General features: G+C 40.4%; 1 non-coding gene across 1 annotated transcript; it reads right to left on the reverse strand.

Annotated features, from left to right (window-relative positions):
- LOC136156616 (U6 spliceosomal RNA) lies at positions 1-107 on the reverse strand. The gene has a single exon (XR_010661109.1). It is a non-coding gene; the product is annotated as a U6 spliceosomal RNA (small nuclear RNA).
- Between the last annotated feature and the right edge of the window lie 17,171 nt (positions 108-17,278).

The following is a 17,278-nucleotide window of genomic DNA, read 5'->3' on the forward strand; positions in this document are numbered from 1 at the left end:
TAAAATATGGAACGCTTCACGAATTTGCGTGTCATCCTTGCGCAGGGGCCATGCTAATCTTCTCTGTATCGTTCCAATTTTAGTATATGTGCTGCCGAAGCGAGCACTGTCTCTGCTTTTTAATATGCTGTCTAGGTTGGTCATAACTTTTCTTCCAAGGAGCAAGCATCTTTTAATTTCATGGCTGCAGTCACCATCTGCAGTGATTTTGGAGCCCAAAAAAATAAAGTCTGTCACTGTTTCCCCATCTATTTCCCATGAAGTGATGGGACCAGATGCCATGATCTTAGTTTTCTGAATGTTGAGCTTTAAGCTTTACTTTTTCATTGTCCTCTTTCACTTTCATCAAGAGGCTCTTCAGTTCTTCTTCACTTTCTACCATAAGGGTGGTATCATCTGCATATCTGAGGTTATTGATATTTCTCCCGGCAATCTTGATTCCAGCTTCTGCTTCATCCGGCCCAGTGTTTCTCATGATGTACTCTGCATATAAGTTAAATAAACAGGGTGATAATATACAACCTTGACGTACTCCTTTCGCAATTTGGAACCAGTCTGTTGTTCCATGTCCAGTTCTAACTGTTGCTTCTTGACTCCCATACAGATTTCTCAGGAGGCAGGTCAGGTGGTCTTGTATTCCCATCTCTTGAAGAATTTTCCACAGTTTGTTGTGATCCACACAGTCAAAGGCTTTGGCATAGTCAATAAAACAACAGTAGGTGCTTTTTTAGAACCCTCTTGCTTTTTCGATGATCCAACGGATGTTGGCAATTTGACCTCTGGTTCCTCTGCCTTTTCTAATCCAGCTTGAACATCTGGAAGTTCAAGGCTCACGTATTGTTGAAGTCTGGCTTGGAGAATTTGAGCAATACTTTGCTAGCGTGTGAGATGGGTGCAATTGTGTGGCAGTTTGAGCATTCTTTGGCATTGCCTTTCTTTGGAATTGGAATGAAAACTGACCTTTTCCAGCCCTGTGGCCACTGCTGATTTCCAAATTTGCTGGCATATTGAGTGCAGCACTTTCAGAGCATCTTCTTTCAGGATTTGAAAGAGCTCAACTGGAATTCTATCACCTTCACTAGCTTTGTTTGTAGTGATGCTTTCTAAGGCCCACTTGACTTCGTATTCCAGGATGTCTGGCTCTAGGTGAGTGATCACACCATCGTGATTATCTGGGTCATGAAGATCTTTTCTGTATAGCTCTTCTATGTATTCTTGCCACCTCTTCTTAATATCTTCTGCTTCTGTTAGGTCCATACCATTTCTGTCCTTTATTGTGCCCATCTTTGCATGAAATGTTCCTTTGGTATGTCTAATTTTCTTGAAGTCTTTCCCATTCTATTGTTTTCCTCCATTTCTTTGCACTGATCACTGAGGAAGGCTTTCTTATCTCTCGTTGCTTTTCTTTGGAACTCTTCATTCAAATGGGTATCTTTCCTTTTCTCATTTGCCTTTAGCTTCTCTTCTTTTCTCAGCTATTTGTAAGGCCTCCTCAGACAACCATTTTGCCTTTTTGCATTTCTTTTTCTTAGATATGGTCTTGATCCCTGCCTCTTGTACAATATCACGAACCTCTGTCCATAGTTCTTCAGGCACTCTGTCTATCAGATCTAATCCTTTCAATCTATTTGCATTTCCACTATATAATCATAAGTGATTTGATTCAGGTCATACCTGAATGATCTAGTGGTTTTCCCTACTTTCCTCAATTTAAGTATGAATCTGGCAATAAGGAGTTCATGATCTGAGCCACAGTCAGCTCCTGGTTTTGTTTTTGCTGACGGTATAGAGCTTCTCCATTTTGGCTGCAAAGAATATAATCAATCTGATTTCTGTATTGACATTTGGTGAAGCCCATGTGTAGAGTCTTCTTCTGTGTTGTTGGAAGAGGGTGTTTGCTATAGCCAGTGCGTTCTCTTGGTAAAACTCTGTTAGCCTTTGACCTGCTTCATTTTGTACTCCAAGTCCAAATTTGCCTGTTACTCCAGGTATCTCTTGACTTCCTACTTTCCTACAGTTATACATATATTTCGGAGAAGGCAATGGCAACCCACTCCAGTACTCTTGCCTGGAAAATCCCATGGGCAGAGGAGCCTGGTAGGCTGCAGTCCATGGGGTCGCAAAGAGTCGAACACGACTGAGCAGCTTCACTTTCACTTTTCACTTTCATGCATTGGAGAAGGCAATGGCAACCCACTCCAGTGTTCTTGCCTGGAGGATCCCAGGGATGGCGGAGCCTGGTGGGCTGCGGTCTATGGGGTTGCAAAGAGTCAGTCATGACTGAAGCGACTTAGCAGCAGCAGCAGCATGCATATACTTTTTTTTTAGATTCCTTTTCATTTTATTTCTTTAAAAAACTAACATTAGTTTTTTTTTCTTTTAATAAAGACTTGCTGGCAACTAGTTCTCTCGTATTTTCCTCCTTAAAAATCTTAAAATGTCTATTTCATTTTCATTAATAAATTGTATTATGTAAAAATCCATACATTTACAAAGTAAGCAGGAAAATACAATTAACTCCAGTATATTCATCACTTATCTACAACAATTAAATTCTGTCATTGTCTATACTCCCAAACTCCCCAACCTGATGGTGATTTTTAACAGTTCTTTTAAGGTAAAATATACATGCATAAAAGGCGCACATTTTACTGTGCAATTCTGACAAGTACATACATCACTTAATTGCTTCCTTTACCATGATACAGAACATTTTCATCACCTTAGAAAATTCCCTTGAGTCCCTTTCCAGTTAATCTCTACCTCTGGAGGCAACCATTGTTTTGATGTTTTTCTTCATATTGGTTTTGACTGTTTTAGAACTTCATAAAAGTGAAATTAGAGAGTATGTCTCTTTTGTCTTATTGTTTTTGCTTAGGATATCAATCCATGTGGCTGTGTGCATTGATTGTTTTTATTGTTGACTATCACCACATTGTATAAATATATCATGGTTTGTTTATCCACTCTCCTGTTGATGAATACTTGGTTTTGAGGGTTGTTTTTTTCTTTTTTTTTCCCAACTTTTTGTTATTGTGAATAAAGACGTGTGGCACATTCTTGTACAAGTTGGTTTATGAACGTATGTTTTTTTATATCTTGGATAAATAACTAGGATTGGAACTACTAGGTCAAAGTGTAAGTGCATATTTAACTTGCTAAGAAATTGCCAAAGAGTTTTTCACAAAATGGCTGTATTCCTTCATGTTCCTACTAGTGACATGAGAGCTTGGGTAGCTCTACATTCTTGCCACTTTCTTAATGCCTTGTAATGTTGAGCACTTTTTCACAAATTTATTGGCCATTCAAATATCTTTCTTTGTGAAATACCTGTTGAGTCTCTCGCTTATTTTTATGGGGTTATTTTTCCTTTAAATTATTAACTTGTAGGAGTTTTTATGTTTTCTGAATATAAGTTCTTTCCAAGTTACCTATCTTGTAAATATTTTCTTCCAGTCTGTGACTTGCCTGTTTATTTTCTTCCTGGTGTCTTTTAATGAACAGACGTTTTTGCTTTTGATAAACTACACTCAATCAATGATTCCTTTTATAGTTATATCTTTCTAGTTCTGAGAAGTCTTTGCCTAGCCTCAGATCATGAAGATATTTTCCTTACTATTTTATAGTTATAGCTGTTCCATTTAGGTTTATGATCCATGGCAAATTAAATCTTATATATAGTGTGAGGTAGGGAGGTCAAGTTTCATTTGATCTCATATGGATATTTAGTTGTTCTAGCACCGTTTGATGAAAAGACTTCTCTTTCCCCACTGGTTTGATTTGGCATCTTTACTGAAAATGAATTGACCACATACATGTCTCTTGAAAATAATGTGGATTCTGAACTCATTTGGTAAATATTTCTCCCCTCAATTAAATCTTATATCCTTTTACCTCTATTGCCTCTATAGTTCTCTAATGCTTTTGAATATGATTTTTATAAGTTGTCTGTGTTTCTATTTTGTTTTTTTTTTAACTGGGAGCACTGCCTTGCCACAAACTACTTCATGCATCTGGAACTGGACCTCTTAGTGTTGAATATGCTGTTGATATTCTAACTTCCCTGGTGACAGATGCTTTTTCCTCTTTTCTCTTCTATGAATTCTGAGTTAAAAATTTCCTTCTAGGTCCAGGTTTACCATATCCCATAATATCTTAGCCATTCCATAACAAAATCCTATAGCCTGGATGGCTTAAGCAACAAACTGTATTTTCTCAAATTCTGGAGATTGAGATTTCAAGATCAAGGTGTGAAGAGATTTAAAGTCTGGTGAGGGCCCTTTTCTTGGTCTATAAATCAGAGAGGGTTCTTGTCTCTTCCTCTTCTTCTAAGGGTACCACTCTCACCATGGGAACTCCATGCCACCTCATCTAAATCTTAATTACCTCCCAAAGGCCCTGCCTCCAATACCATCAGACTGGGGATTAGGGCTTCAACCCATGAACTTTAAGGAGACACATTCAGTCCGCAGCCCATAATTTTAGTATGCTGTATTTTCATTATGATTCTCCTCTCCCTTGTGACATTCTTTTGACCCAAGATTTATTTAGAAGTATATTGTTTAATTTCCAAACATTTGAGTATTTTCTAGTAAGTTTACTGCTATTGATTTTTAGCTTAATTCTACTGTGGTTAGAAAATATCTTCTGTATGATTTCAGTACTTTGAAATTTGCTTTATGGCTCAACATATGTTCAATTTTGGCAAATGTTCATATATACTTGAAAAGAATGTACAGTCAACCCCTGAACAACCAGAGGGTTAAGAACACTGACTCTGCACAGAAGCAGAAATCCTAGTATAATTTTACAGTCAGTCCTCCATATCTAGTCATACATCCTTGGATTCAACCAACAACAAATTGTATAGTACTGTAGCATGAAGTGAAGTGAAAGTCACTCAGTCATGTCAGACTCTTTGCAACCCCATGGGCTATACAGTCCATGGAATTCTCTAGGCCAGAATACTGGAGTAGGTAGCCTTTCCCTTCTCCAGGGGATCTTCCCAACCCAGGGATTGAACCCAGGTCTCCCGCATTGCAGGCAGATTCTTTACTAGCTGAGCCACAAGGGACGCCCAAGAATACTGGAATGGGTAGCCTACCCCTTCTCCAGGGGATCTTCCCAACCCAGGAATCAAACTGGGGTCTCCTGAATTGCAAGAGGATTCTTTACCAACTGAACTGTCAGGGAATATATATATATATATGTGTGTATGTGTGTGTTAAATTCATACTGTAGTATATATACAGTACTGTAGTATATATATATGTATGTGTATATATATATATACTACAAGTATATAGTGAGAAAAAATTCTACATATAAGTGAACCCACACAGTTCAAACCATGTTGTTTAAGGGTCAACTGTGTTCTCAATCTTTCACTGTTGAGAAGTGATAGTATATACATTATTTAGGTCAATTTATTTTTTATTATATGGCTCAATTCTTTTAAATCCTGATTTTTGTCTACTTTTTCTAACAGTGGCTGAGAGAAGTCTCCTATTAGTATTTAAGTCTCCCATTGTAGTTGTAGGTTTGTCTTTTTCCCTTTCAGTTCTGTCCAATTTTGCTTTCTATGTTTAGAGCCTCTATTGTAAAGTGCAGACAAATTTGGAATCATTATATATTTCTGGTGGATTGACCCTTTTTTTAAAAATTTATAATCCTTCTTTATTTCCTATAATGCTTTGCTTTGAAATCTACTTAGCTACACCAGTTTTCTTTTAGTTATTGTTTGAATTGAGTGTCTTTTTCCATCTGCATTTTAAAAATAATTCTGTATCCTTAAAGTATACTATTTAAAGAAACATTTAGTTAATGTTGTTTCTAAATCTACTCTTAGACTTTTACTTGTAGCATTTTCTTCATTCATACTTAATTTTATAACTGATATTTAGGTTTCAGCATTACAACTTACTATTTATTTTCTATTTGTCCTACCTCTTTTACATTCCATTTCTTTCCATACTCTTTCATATTAACTGTTTTTATTATTCTATTTTTTCCTCTCTATTGGTTGTGACACAGTCAGTTTCTATTCTGTTGGTGACAAACCTAGAGATTCAACATGTCTAATGATTTATTAAAATCTAACATAAATATTTTAACAAATTTCCAGGCAATACAAGAATTTTAAAATATCTTAACTCTGTGTATCCCCATCCTTTTGCCTTTGAGCTACTGCTGTGCTTTAATTATGTATGTAATATAATTATATATGTTTATGAGTATTTAATATGTATATAGTTTAATTATAAGTGATGTTAAATGTATGTTTATAATCCCACAAGTCATTATTATTATTCACGTTTTCAACAGAGAAAATTCATTTGGTTTAACCTACCTGTTTACTTTTTTAAAAATAAATTTGTATTTTAGAATAGTTTTAAATTTATAGAAACGTGGCAATGATAGTACAGACAGTTCTGTATACCTTGCACCCACTATGCCCTATTGATAACAATTTATATTGCTGAGGTTTATCTGTAACAACTAAAGAACCAACACTGGTAAGTAACTATTAACTACACTTCATACTTTATTTGGTTCCCATTAGTTTCTTCCTAATGTTCCTTTTCTGTTCCAGAATACTACATTTAGCCATCACATCTTATCTACTCTGTGACAGTATCAAATTTTCCTTTTTTTTGGACCACTTTGAGAGTTTTGAGAACTGGTGTTCTGTAGAGTTCAGTATACCCCCCTTTACACATGTTCTCCTTTCTCTGACTCACTCCCTTTCTTCCTCATTCCAGCTTCCCCTGCAAGTGTGTTTCCTAGCAAAGTGACAGCATGCAAGTTTTTGCCTCTGGCTCTGTCTTCTAGAAAATCTGGGCTAAGACCCTCTTGTTCTAGGTAGCAGATCTTTGAAATCCCCACTGAAAACCTGGGCTGTACATTGTATCTTCTCCTGACTGGCAGGTCTGAGTTCAACTTTTGTTCCTGCACACGGGTGAGAGGTTATCAACAGTTCTACACTTTCTCATCAGTGCTTCAGTCAAAAAGTCCCAACTGGCAAACATCTCAAGGAGAAAAGGGATGCCAAACACTGGGCTCAGATTCCTGGCTTCCCCTTCTCTTTGAGATCTTGCTTCTAGAAATCTTTTGTTGCTCTTTAATGCCATCAAGCAGTTTAAAATATTATATATATATATTTCTGTCTCCTTTTTTAGTTATTTTCAGCTAGAAGCTTGGTCTGGAAAAAAGCTAGCCCCCCCACCCAACCACCCATTCCAGGAAGCAGAACTCACAGCCTTGGGTTTTTTTTTTTTTTTTTTTTTTTTTCAGCCTTGGGTTTTAATAGGAAACCACAGGGTATTGCTAGAGAAACTGCTGTTTGCTTATAAACTCTTGCAGGCCCCCGGCCCAAGAGAAAACAAAATAGGACTCTGGCCTCTCATGTGCTTCTCCTTTTATTTCTGTTTTTTTCTCCTCAGTGCCTGTTTTCTAACAGCTCTGAATGTTTGTATATTTGGTGGAAGGTAGCTTTAGCACAATTTTTCCTTACATCATGCAGCTGGATCTTTCAGTTGGAGAATTTTTAGACATGCAGGAAAAATAGAAGCAGAGCTAGTCCTTGGAACAACTCCAAGGGAGATGGAGGTGGAGGCATGTATCTCAGAAGCTTTCCTGACTGTCCCCCACCCTATCACCCAGGGACCTCCCACAATCCTCGTGTCAGCTTGACTTTTTAAATAAATACTGACTTCATTTCTCCATTTCATAAGGACTCGGTTACTATACGTGCATCAGCTATTATATAGTATTGCCCTCTGGTGGTACAGAACTGTCAGCCCTGTAGTAAATGTATCCAGAATGCTACTGTTCTAAGAACTTTGTCAACAAAGGAGATGGCAGAACAATGAAAAAAAAAGAAAAAAAGAGAGAGGACTGCCAAGTCTCATATCTTACAACGAATCTTATCTCCCCACTCTCTTGCCCTAACTCATCTGGGGATCTGGTAAATAGTACCTATTACAGCTGTTTCTGAATTAAAAGTCAATTGGTAACAGGCAAGAGGCCACTTTGGCTTCTCAGATTTTTGAAAATTCTCCAGGGATGGCTCTATATTGAGAAGATAGGGGTGATCTAGAGCCCAGGATTTGTCTAATTTCAGAATGATTCTTGTATTATTTAAAGTAGACTAACTGCTGTAACAAGTAAGCTATACATTTCAATACTTTACACAATAAAGTTTATTTCTTGCTTGTGCAATGCCCATCATCAGTTTACCTGATCAGGTGACTTTTCTACACGGCTTTCCCCCACATTATGTCACAGGGACCTGAACTCCTTCTGTCTTACAGAAAAGTAAGTCCTCTTCAGAGAACTCTTCAATTAGCCAGTAGACACGGAAAGTAATCAACGGTTGTACATGGGAGGGTTTATGGGTCAAACAAGGAATTTGTATCCATCACTTCAACCCACTCCGGGTATTCCACTGGCCAGAATCCATTCACGTGACTACCCCCGCCTGCAAGGGAGGCTAGGTGCTTGCCACAGGCCTCATTTGTATGTGTATGTGTTTGTTTTTCTGCCTCCTGAAGAAAAAGTAAGAGCAATGTCTTTGCTTTTGCCAAAGAGCCCCTAAACCTTCTTGGCTTTTTCACTCCTCAGTTTTCTCAGGCCCTGAATTAACAGCAGCACTGGAAATGGTTTGTTCAGGCTTTTAAGACTGGAAGGAAAATACTTCTAAATTAAAACATGGAATATTTTCCTGAGTGAAGTCTAATCAGCCAACATTATTTTATTTTCTATTAAGATAATAATGGTTTATAATATTATGTAAGTTTCATGTGTACAGCACCGTATTTTCACTTCTGTATACCCTGCAGTGTACTTACCTCGAAAAATTTAGTTTCCATCCATCACTATAAAGCTGATTCCCTTTGCCTATTTCTCTCCCTCCCCTCACCCCTGTTCCTCTGGTAAACACTACTCTATTCTCTCTATCTATGTGTTGTTTTCATTTGGTTTAGTTAGTTCACTTATTTGGGGTTTTGTTTTGTTTTTTAGATTCCACATGTAAGTGACCATACAGTATTCTTTTTTCTCCATCTGGCTTATTTTACTAAGCATAATACTCTCTAGGTTCATCCATGTTGTTGCAAATCAGCCCACATTATTTTTTAACTAAACTTTTTCACTGAAATTTATATAATATTAAAAAAAAGAGAAGAACCCATAAGTAACCAGCTCGGTGAATTTTCACAGCCGTCACAATACAGCCATGTGACAATTACCCAGACCAAGAAATAAAAAATGAACATGACCATGATCTCAAAAGCTAACAAGTAAGGACTGGGGAGGACTTCTTAGTGATGAGGGAATTCTAGCGGCACTGAGTTTGGGCTATGATGCCTCCTCCATTAAATATTAGCTCCAGAGTTGAGAAGAAGATGAAGCAGTCTGGGTTCTGCCCTCCCCTTGATTCTAGCCATGAGAATTACCTTTGGCAGGTCACTTCCCCTCTCTCTGTCTCTTTCTCCATGTGTACAATGTAAGGCTTGACTAACAAGCCATGAAGGTCTCTCAAGCTGAAACAATGAGGTTTTAAGACTTGCCACAAACCCCACAGGATGGGGAGTGGTGGGGGCAATACATGACAGATCACGAAGGAATCCTTGGGGTAGAGAGGTGCTCAAGTCCCAAGCTGTCCCCAGACCTGATGGAAGCCACCTCCACTGAGTCCTTCAGATTGACATCCTGGGAGCAGGTCACCACTGCTCTGTTACAAACGGTATCCACCCACCTGGTATTCAAGGTTTTTTTGCCTTAATTCAGTTCTGTGTGTACTGTCAGGGGTGACCTTGGAGAGTCAGGGAGGTGTACACATAGCCTGTGTGTGCTCAGTTGCTCAGCTGTGTCCAACTCTTTGTGACCCCAAGGACTGGGGCCCACCAGGCTCCTCTGTCCAGGAAATTTTCCAGGCAAGAATTTTGGAGTGGGTTGCCATTTTCCAAGGAATAGCCTGGGGCTAAGGATTTCAGAATGTGGACTTAGATAGACTTGGGTGCAACTCTGACTTTACCACAGATGTGGTATGTGACCTCAGATGAGGCATTTAATCTCCTTGAGACTCAATGTCCTTATCTACGAAATTCAAAGGATATAGTCACCTATCTTAAAAAGTTCTTATGCAGGTGACATGAGTTAATCTCTGTAAATATGCTTGGAATCATGCCTGGAATCTATATGCTGCTGCTGCTGCTAAGTTGCTTCAGTCGTGTCCGACTCTGTGCGACCCCACAGACGGCAGCCCACCAGGCTCCACCGTCCCTGGGATTCTCCAGGCAAGAACACTGGAGTGGGGTGTCATTGCCTTCTCCGGGAATCTATATGCTAGTAACTGTTAGTTAGGAGAACTGCCCTTCCATGCTAATCCTCCAACAAGGGTGCTGTAACTCTTCCCCCATGACAAAGGGTCAGAAACCTATAACCTGGAACAGAGACCTAGGAGGATATAGGTTTGTTCTGCAGCCAAGTCCAGAATAGTCACCTTTATTTTCTCTTACCACTCCCTCTGAACCCTCTCTCCCCTGGTACTGGAACAATTCATTTCTCATGATTGCCAGAGTCATTTTATCCATAATAATCTCCTTGCAATTTAATTTGAGATCTGATAATAGCCACTGATGTAATTATAGTTAATAAGAATGCTTAGAACATGTAGAGCGTTTTTTCTCCTATGTTCCCCAGAAAGCAGTGAGAAAAAACAGGCTTCCAGGTCTTGCAATCTTGGGCTTAAGTAATGGCTCCACTACCCATTAGCTGTGTGACCTTGTACAAGTGACTTAACCTTTCCGAATACAACTGAAAAATGAGGAGGTGAGGCACACTTATTGTCAACTCAACCCTCCTTCCTTGGAGGGCCTGGAAAGTTCCCCAGGTTCCCTTGCAGCTAAAGTTATGGATGGGAAGTAAGTCCCGCTAGTTGGTGGTTCTCATGGGAGGTTTGGGGCTCAGGGAAGGAACCAATTCCTCCTGCCAAGGCATGCTTGGCTGTTGTGAGTTTAGAGGCAGTCAAGAAAGAGGGTCATCAGCTTCAGGCTGGGAGAAGTCATGTGACAGTAGCCATGTTGGTGGCTATAGCAGCTTCCTCATGTCTCAGCCATGTAGTGGGTCCTTATAGATACAGCTTTTATCACCCCTTTGCACAAGCAGCTCTTACCATAATCTTATTGGCATTTGATTTCTAATACAAAAATCCCCTTTTGCTCAAAATACCTAGAACTTGTTTCTTGCACTGAACCTGACATAAGATGATGATACTGCTAATTTTTTAGGATCACAAGGATTAGGTAAGCTATTAAATATAAAATACCTGTCACAGAAGGAGTACTCAGTCAACAGTAGTCACTGATACTTACAATAAGACTGTGTAGGTGTTAAAATTTGGGGGAAACCAGTTCTGTAAATTGCATCTTGCCACCCACTGATGTTAGCAGGATTTAACACACACCCCCCGCCCCCCACCCCCGCACCCCCCTCTTTTTTTCCAAGCAGTCAGCAGGCATCTATAACAAGAGGAAAATGATCCTTGGCCAATGTTGCTTTCCCCTTATGTTCTCGCCAACAATTCATGTTGCCTTAAGAGATTAGGCCTTTTTATTGCTTGCCTCATTGCCCTGCTGTCTGCACCAAAGTTACGTCTTGGCTGGCTGGGCGTGTCCTTCTGATGGAGTCCAGGCCTGCTGCACAGAGAGCAAGGGGGTTATTTGATCTCCTGACTGTGGCTCTTACAAGTCCCATTGAGAGTGTGCTTACCCACAAAGTCCTGCTATGCTAATTGGCCCAGTGTAGCCCAAGAAGCAGAATTCCATCTAAAATGAGTGTTTTCTCTGGCAGGATTTGGCATTTGGGAGAAGGCAGCCTCTATGGGGACTCAGGGGTTAGCTCTGCCGCCCATCCAATGCTTCCCAGACACTCAGAACCCCCATAGCTAATGGGCAGGAGCTTCTCAATGAGGGTGATGAGGGGTCATGGGGGAGGATCCCCTACCTCCAGATAGATTTTCATGCAGCCTGGACTAAAGTCCTGGAATACAAGAAAACTTCTCTGATTGGACATCTCTCAAAATGGATCCAGAGCCTGATATCTTGCCCACTAAGCACTGTTCCACAGACACTGCTGGTGGGAAGGCAGAGGAGTTATTCTCTCCATCTCTGTCTCACATGTTTGTTTGCTTTTTATTAAAAAGCTGGATGGCACTCTTCCCACTGTTAATTCTCATTGTGGTGGTGGTTTAGTTGCTAAGTCATGTCCAACTCTTGTGACCCATGTACTGTTACCTGCCAGGTTCCTCTGTCCATGGGATTCTCCAGGCAAGAATACTGGAGTAGGTTGCCATTTCTTTCTCCGGGGGATCTTCCTGACCCAGGAATCGAACTTGGATCTCCTGCACTGCAGGTAGATTCTTAACCAACTGAGCTATGAGCAAAGACAATTCTTATTGTAGCTCTTCCTAAAAAGGTAAAGTTATCCTTCAAAGACAACACACAAAATCATTAGACTCTGGAGAGAGGATCAGATTCTGTCCCTTCCACTGGTAAGAGCTTCATGAGAGTGGGTCCCCGACTGCAGGGCTCCATCGTCACTAATCCTGCACCTCTGCTCCCAGCTCAGTCACTATCTGCCCAGTCTTCTTAGAAGATCTCACGCCCTCCCTCCCAACTCCCAAACTCTTCAAACCTGCTTCAGGACTATGAGGTGCAGTTGATGGGACACTGAACTCAGCACTAGGAACCAGTGTTTGTTTAAAACAACAAAGAAGAAAGCTCACTCTTTGAAAAACTGACAAAGATCCCCTTCCCTTTACCTGAGCCCTTATCTCTCTCTGTTGAAAGTTCTGTCTCCTTTTTAAACAGTAGAGTTCTCCAACTTTAGTATGCATGAGAATTATCAGAAGAAAACCACAATGAGGTACTACTTCACATCTACCAGGATGCTTACAATTAAAAAAAAAAAACCATGGAAAATAACAAGTGTTGGTGAGGCTGGGGATGGAACTGTTGTGCATGGGAATGTAAAATGGAACATGTGGCATTCCTCAAAAAGTTAAACATAAAATCATCTACGACCCAGCAGTTCCACTACTAGGTATATATATATACACACACACACAAAATGAAAACAGAGACTTGAACAGGTATTCAAAGACTAAAGTTCATAGAAGCATTATTCACAACATCCAAAAGGTGGAGTGTTTGTCAATCAATAGAAAAATGAACGGGAAAATAGCATGTGACACATCCATGAGATGGAATATTATTCAGTCATCAAAGGAATGAAGTTATGATAACATGCTACACTGTGGATGAAACTGAAAATACTTACATTAAGTGAAACAAGTCAGACACAAGAGGACACATATTGTATGATCTCACTTACATGAACTATCTAGAAAAAAGGCTAACTCATAGAGACAGAGAGTGGATTAGAGAAGATTACCAGAAGTTTGCAGTTATTGCTTAATGACTACAGAACTTCCATTTGGGGTGATAGAGAAGTTTTGGAAACAGATGTCATGACCACACAACAGTGTTGATGTGATTAATGCCTGCACAGGATTATTCGTTTAAAAATGGTATAAATGTTGGGCTTCCCTAGTGGCTCAGTTGTGAAGAATCCACCTGCCAATGTGGGAGACACAGGTTCCATTCCTGGCCTGGGAAGATCCCACATGCCTAGGAGCAACTAAGCGCGTGCACCCCAACTATTGAGCCTATGCCCTACAGCCAAGGGAGCTGCAACTCCTGAGTCCACGCGCCACAATTACTGAAGGCTCTGTGCGCCCTAGAGCCCACGCTCTGCAACAAGAAAAGCCACCGCCATGAGTAGCTCTCATCTCGCCACAACTATAGAAACGCGCCCGCAGTAACAAGACCGAGCATGGCCAAAAGTGAATAAATAAAATTATTTTTTAAATGGTTTAAATGCATATTTTATGTTACATATATTTTACTAAGTTTTTTGTTTTTTTAAAGAATTACCTGAAGAACTTGCTGAAATGCATATTCCTGAAATCCACTCCCGGACTTGAGTCAGTAAGTCCAGGTTGCGTCCCAAGATGTGTCTTTTTAACCATCTTCTCAGTTCCTAGAATCTGACCCGCGTCTGGTATCTTTGTGGTAAATTCTTTCACGTGAGCAGTTTTACCTCACCAGTGGGCCGTTTGGCACTTCTGCCGTAAAGTAAGTAAGGTCACGTAAGTGACTGGTTTCAATGTCGTAAAAGATAGTCTATAAGAGGCCGCTAGTCATTCATAATGATTTTCCAGAGCACTGATTATTGATTCTTTTGGCTAATTTAGATTAACTGTTTCCTAATACTATCTTTAACAAATTTATCATGCAATTTTTTTTGGTTGTGGGACCCAGCATGTGGGATCTTAGTACCCCCATGAGGGATTGACCCCAGGCCCCATGCTGTGGAAGGACCGAGTCTTAACCATTGGACTGTCAGGGCATTCCCTCTTTTGCTATATTAGAAGTTGGGGCCAAAAGAAGAATGGAGCACTTCCTACCTCCCCGCCCCCTCATAAATGGGTACACGATTTGGTATAAGTTTCTTGAAAATGGTGGGGAAAATTTTGCTATTTGATAACTGAAAGTGAAAGAGGAGAGTGAAAAAGTTGGCTTAAAGCTTAACATTCAGAAAGAAAACTAATAAGATCATGGCATCTGGTCCCATCACCTCATGGGAAGTAGATGGGGAGACAGTGGAAACAGTGTCAGACTTTATTTTTTTTGAATCACTGCAGATGGTGACTGCAGCCATGAAATTAAAAGACGCTTACTCTTTGAAGGAAAGTTATGACCAACCTAGATAGCATATTAAAAAGCAGAGACATTACTTTGCCAACAAAGTTCTGTCTGGTCAAGGCTATGGTTTTTCCAGTTTTTCACATCCATGTATGGTTGTGAGAGTTGGACTGTAAAGAAAGCTGAGCACCGAAAAATTGATGCTTTTGAACTGTGGTATTGGAGAAGACTCTTCAGAGTCCCTTGGACTGCAAGGAGATCCAACCAGTCCATCCTGAAGGAGATAAGTCCTGGGTGTTCATTGGAATGATTGATGCTAAAGCTGAAACTCCAGTACTTTGGCCACTTCATGCGAAGAGTTGACTCATTGGAAAAGACCCTGATGCTGGGAGGGATTGGGGGCAGGAGGAGAAGGGAAGAACAGAGGATGAGATGGCTGGATGGCATCACCGACTCAATGGGCATGAGTTTGAGTAAACTCCGGGAGTTGGTGATGGACAGGGAGGCCTGGCGTGCTGCGGTTCATGGGGTTGCAAAGAGTCAGTCACGTCTGAGTGACTGAACTGAACTGAACTTGATGGAGGGACTTCCCTGGTGGCTCAGAAAGTAAAGAATCTGCCTGCAATGCGGGAGACCTGGGTTGGGACGATTCCCCTGGAGAAGGGAAGGGCTACCCACTCCAGTATTCTTGCTTGGAGAACTCCATGGACAGAGGAGCCTGGCAGGCTACAGTCCATGGGGTCACAAAGAGTTGGGCACGACTAAGGGACTTTCACTTCAACATGATTGATGTAGACAGAATTTTTGTACCAGCACAGAATTTGCCTTAGATGATTTGGTGAAACATAAAGACTGTACATGTGATGAAGCATTTAAATATAGTCCAATATGTACTACCAGTTATATGGGCTACGCATATTGATTGAGAAATTGCAGATACCCTTATCTATTTGTTTCCAGGGAAATTTGAAGAGGTTTACGACAGATTATTTAATATTGTAAAGAATTGCATACCTCTGACATTAGATCCTGAACCCTTAGTGATCAGGTTTGAGAAAGGAAGATCTCTAAGATATATCCATATCTCTAAGATATATCCAGATACATACTATCCAGGTGTAGTCATAAAGCTACACACATTTTGGGCTACCTAGGTGGCGCTAGTGGTAAAGAGCTGCTGCTGCTGATGCTAAGTTACTTCAGTTGTGTCCGACTCTGTGCGACCCCATAGACAGCAGCCCACCAGGCTCCCCTGTCCCTGGGATTCTCCTGGCGAGAACACTGGAGTGGGTTGCCATTTCCTTCTCCAATGCATGAAAGTGAAACGTGAAAGTAAAGTCACTCAGTCGTGTCTGACTCTTGGTGACCCCATGGACCGCAGCCTACCATGCTCCTCCATCCATGGGATTTTCCAGGCAAGAGTACTGGAGTGGGATGCCATTGCCTTCTCCGGTAAAGAGCTAGTGGTAAAGAAATGCAGGAGAAGAGATGCTGTGCTCCATCCCTGGGTGGGGAAGATTCCCTGGAGGAGGGCATGGCAACCCACTCCAGTATTCCTACCTGGAGAATCTGATGGACAGAGAAGCCTGGAGGGCTACAGTACATGGGTACATGGGGTCGCAAAGAGTCAGACACAACTGAAGCGACTTAGCACACACACACACACACATTTTAAATGTATTCAAATAGTTATTGTATTTTCATTTTCCACAATAAAATCTTTAAAAAATCTTTATTAATTTTCTTGTTTCATTATGTCTTTTTTAATGTCCTCTTTTATTTTCATTATTTTATCTTCCAATTCACTGTGTAGTGAAACTTCCAGCAGCAAAGATTCTTAGGAATATTGGTGTGAAAGAAGACAGCATGACCAACTCTAGGAGGTGGTTGGAACCCAAATCATCCCCTGCTCCTGGCTTTTGCCAGACTGAGCAGAGATCCTTTCTGGAGTAGTACAGGCTGGAGAAGACTACAAGACAAGGTTCTGGGTGCTGATATGCCATCTTAGTCTGGACTGTATCTTCTAAGCAGTAGAGAATAACAGAATACTCTGAGCAAGAGAGCCATGTGGTCAGGTTGGCAGTGGGTTTTTTTTAATGTATGAAAAATTTTGTAAGAAGTGAAAAGAAGAGTATAATGAACCTCTCATGAACCCATACTGAAATTGAACTTTAGCTTTTTTTACACAACTACACTGTCATTATCACATCTCACATAATTAACAGTAGTTTCTTAATATCGAGTATGAAGTTCATAGTCAAATTTCTAAGATGGTCCCCAAAATGTTTTTGTTTTAAGGTTGATTTGTGTGTTTCTGGATTCCATTCAGGCCCACATGTTACATTTGTAACTTTGTTTCAGAAAGGTCACTAGAGAAGGTGAAGTTTGAAAGGCTCAAGTGTCCTGGTTTGGGAGAGAGGCCAAGCTGTGTTGTTTTGGTTAAAATTACAGATGTGAAATTCAGGGGAGCAGGCTGGGCTGGGATCATCTCTTGTGTTCCTAGGTGAGAA

The sequence above is a fragment of the Muntiacus reevesi genome, chromosome 1 (assembly GCF_963930625.1).
Source record: "Muntiacus reevesi chromosome 1, mMunRee1.1, whole genome shotgun sequence".
NCBI lineage: Eukaryota > Metazoa > Chordata > Mammalia > Artiodactyla > Cervidae > Muntiacus > Muntiacus reevesi.